Source organism: Arachis ipaensis, chromosome B8, assembly GCF_059453495.1.
Source record: "Arachis ipaensis isolate K30076 ecotype BB chromosome B8, ASM5945349v1, whole genome shotgun sequence".
Taxonomy (NCBI): Eukaryota; Viridiplantae; Streptophyta; class Magnoliopsida; order Fabales; family Fabaceae; genus Arachis; species Arachis ipaensis.
The window spans coordinates 95,610,051-95,612,651 of record NC_142443.1 but is presented as its reverse complement, the minus strand read 5'-3'; the positions used below and the strand labels follow the sequence as shown (position 1 = coordinate 95,612,651).

At 33.0% G+C, this 2,601-nt stretch overlaps 1 non-coding gene across 1 annotated transcript; it reads right to left on the bottom strand.

Moving 5' to 3' along the window:
• Positions 1 to 1,570: 1,570 nt before the first annotated feature.
• Positions 1,571 to 1,678, bottom strand: LOC148548903 (small nucleolar RNA R71). The gene has a single exon (XR_015897509.1). It is a non-coding gene; the product is annotated as a small nucleolar RNA R71 (small nucleolar RNA).
• Positions 1,679 to 2,601: the final 923 nt, after the last annotated feature.

The following is a 2,601-nucleotide window of genomic DNA, read 5'->3' as shown; positions in this document are numbered from 1 at the left end:
GTTTGGTGTCTTGCATGTTTTTCTTTTCTTAAAAATTTTCAAAAATAAGTTCTTGGTGTTCATCTTAACATTCAAAGTGTTCTTGGTGTTCATCTTGACATTCAAAGTGTTCTTGTATGCATTAGTTGTTTTGATTCATAATTTTTATGTTTTGTTTCAATTCAGTGTTTTACTCTCTCATCATTAAAAATTCAAAAATAAAAAAATATCTTTCCTTTATTCTTCTCATAAATTTCGAATATTTGAGTTGACATTTTCAAAAAATTTTCAAAATATAGTTGTTTCTTATGAGCCAAATCAAATTTTCAATTTAAAAATTCTATATTTTTCAAATCTTTTTTCAAAAATCAAATCTTTTTCATTTTTTTCTTTCATAATTTCGAAATTTTCAAAATTTATTTTCAAAATATTTTTCTTATTTCCATTTCATATTTTCGAAATTAATGCTAACAATTAATGTGATTGAATCAAAAATTTTAAGTTTGTTACTTGCCTAGTAAGAAAGGTTCAATCTTTAAACTCTAGAATCATATCTTTTTAGTTTCTTGTTAGTCAAGTAATCAACTTTAATTTCAAAAATAAAATCTTTTTAAATTTGTTTTTCAAATCTCTTTCAAAATAAATTTCAATCACATCTTTTTCAAAATCAGTTTCAAAATCTTTTCTAACTTATCTTTTCAAAATTTATTTTCAAATCTTTTTCAATTAATCCTATCTTTGTGTTTGATTCTTATCTTTTTCAAAACTACCTAACTAATTCTCTCTCTAATTTTCGAAAATCGCCTTCCTCTTTTTTAAAATTCCTTTTTAATTAACTAATTTTTTTAAATTTTAATTTAATTTAACTTCATTTTTCTTTTTAAAATTTTCGAATTCTAACCAAAATTCAAATTAAAAACAAAAATATTTTTATTTTATTTTATTTAATTTTCAAATTGTTCCCTCTCTCATCTCCTTCTCTTCTTATACTTACATAAGGAATCTCTATACTGTGACATAGAGGATTCCATATTTTCTTTTGTGTTCTCTTCTTTTTCATATGAGCAGGAACAAGGATAAGAATATTCTTGTTGAAGCTGATCCTGAACCTAAAAGGACTCTGAAGAGGAAGCTAAGGGAAGCTAAAGCACAACTCTCTGGAGAAAATCTGATAGAAATTTTCGAAAAAGAAGGAGACATGGCCGAAAATAATAACAATGCAAGGAAGATGCTTGGTGACTTTACTGCACCAAATTCCAATTTACATGGAAGAAGCATCTCAATCCCTGCCATTGGAGCAAACAATTTTGAGCTAAAGCCTCAATTAGTTTCTCTGATGCAACAGAACTGCAAGTTTCATAGACTTCCATCAGAAGATCCTTTTCAGTTCTTAATTGAATTCTTGCAAATATGTGATACTGTTAAGACCAATGGGGTTGATCCCGAGGTCTACAGGCTTATGCTTTTCCCGTTTGCTATAAGAGACAGAGCTAGGATATGGTTGGACTCTCAACCTAAAGATAGCCTGAACTCTTGGAATAAGCTGGTCACGACTTTCTTAGCTAAGTTCTTTCCTCATCAAAAGCTTAGCAAGCTTAGAGTGGATGTTCAATCCTTCAAACAGAAAGAAGGTGAATCCCTCTATGAAGCTTGGGAGAGATATAAGCAACTGACCAAAAAGTGTCCTTCTGACATGCTTTTAGAATGGACCATTTTGGATATATTCTATGATGGTCTGTCTGAATTATCAAAGATGTCATTGGACCATTCTGCAGGTGGATCCATTCACCTAAAGAAAACACCTACAGAAGCTCAGGAACTCATTGACATGGTTGCAAATAACCAGTTCATGTACACTTCTGAAAGAAATCCTGTGAGTAATGGGACGCCTCAGAGGAAGGGAGTTCTTGAAATTGATACTCTGAATGCCATATTGGCTTAGAAAAAAATATTGACTCAGCAAGTCAATATGATTTCTCAGAGTCTGAATGGATTGCAAGCTGCATCCAACAGTACTCAAGAGGCATCTTCTGAAGAAGAAACTTATGATCCTGAGAACCCTGTAATAGCAGAGGTGAATTACATGGGGGAACCCTACGGAAATACCTATAATCCCTCATGGAGAAATCATCCGAATTTCTCATGGAAGGATCAACAAAAGCCTCAACAAGGCTTTAATAATGGTGGAAAAAACAGGTTTAGCAATAGCAAGCCTTTTCCATCATCCACTCAGCAATAGACAGATAATTTTGAGCATAATCCATCTAGCTTAGCAAATATAGTCTCTGATCTATCTAAGCCCACTTTAAGTTTCATGAATAAAATAAGGTCCTCCATTAGAAATTTGGAGGCACAAGTGGGCCAGTTGAGTAAAAGAGTCACTGAAACCCCTCCTAGTACTCTCCCAAGCAATACAGAAGAGAATCCAAAACGAGAGTGCAAGGCTATTACCTTACTTGGTGTGGCCGAACCCAAAGAGGAGGAGGAGGACGTGAATCCTAGTGAGGAAGACCTCCTGGGACGTTCACTGACCAATAAGGAGTTTCTCTTTGAGGAACCAAGGAAATCTGAGGCTCATCTAGAGACCATAGAGATTCCATTGAACCTTCTTTTACCATTCAT